Below are 504 nucleotides of genomic sequence, written 5' to 3'. Positions count from 1 at the left end.
AAAACGCACGTGTAAGTAATATATTTACCGTGTTTTATTATTTTGCACGAGTGCGGTAAGTCATAGCTGGGTGCTCACGATTCACGGGTCCAGCGTCGGCGTTGTGGCGCGGCAAGCGTGCACTGGTGCGGTTGAGAGGGAGGGGTGGAAACCGCGTTAAACTGGTCTCCGTAGTTGAGAGGGAGCGGCCAAAGCAATGTACAATCGTCTTTGTAGTGGAGCTGGGAGGGGCAAGGATAAGGGACGAAGACCAGGGTAACATGTCGGATGCGATCATACCAGCACTAAAGCACCGGATCCCATCAGAACTTCGAAGTTAAGCGTGCTTGGGCGAGAGTAGTACTAGGATGGGTGACCTCCTGGGAAGTCCTCGTGTTGCATTCCCTTTTTAATTTTTTTCGCGCCGCTTGCAAAACAAAACGCACGTGTAAGTAATATATTTACCGTGTTTTATTATTTTGCACGAGTGCGGTAAGTCATAGCTGGGTGCTCACGATTCACGGG

The 504-nt window shown here is 50.0% G+C and overlaps 1 non-coding gene across 1 annotated transcript; it reads left to right on the top strand.

Moving 5' to 3' along the window:
• Window positions 1-265: 265 nt before the first annotated feature.
• Window positions 266-384, top strand: LOC123179695 (5S ribosomal RNA). The gene has a single exon (XR_006490558.1). It is a non-coding gene; the product is annotated as a 5S ribosomal RNA (ribosomal RNA).
• Window positions 385-504: the final 120 nt, after the last annotated feature.

Source organism: Triticum aestivum, unplaced genomic scaffold (genome assembly GCF_018294505.1).
Source record: "Triticum aestivum cultivar Chinese Spring unplaced genomic scaffold, IWGSC CS RefSeq v2.1 scaffold326107, whole genome shotgun sequence".
Lineage (NCBI taxonomy): Eukaryota > Viridiplantae > Streptophyta > Magnoliopsida > Poales > Poaceae > Triticum > Triticum aestivum.
Note: the sequence above shows the minus strand (reverse complement) of the source record. Positions and strands in the feature narration are given on the sequence as shown.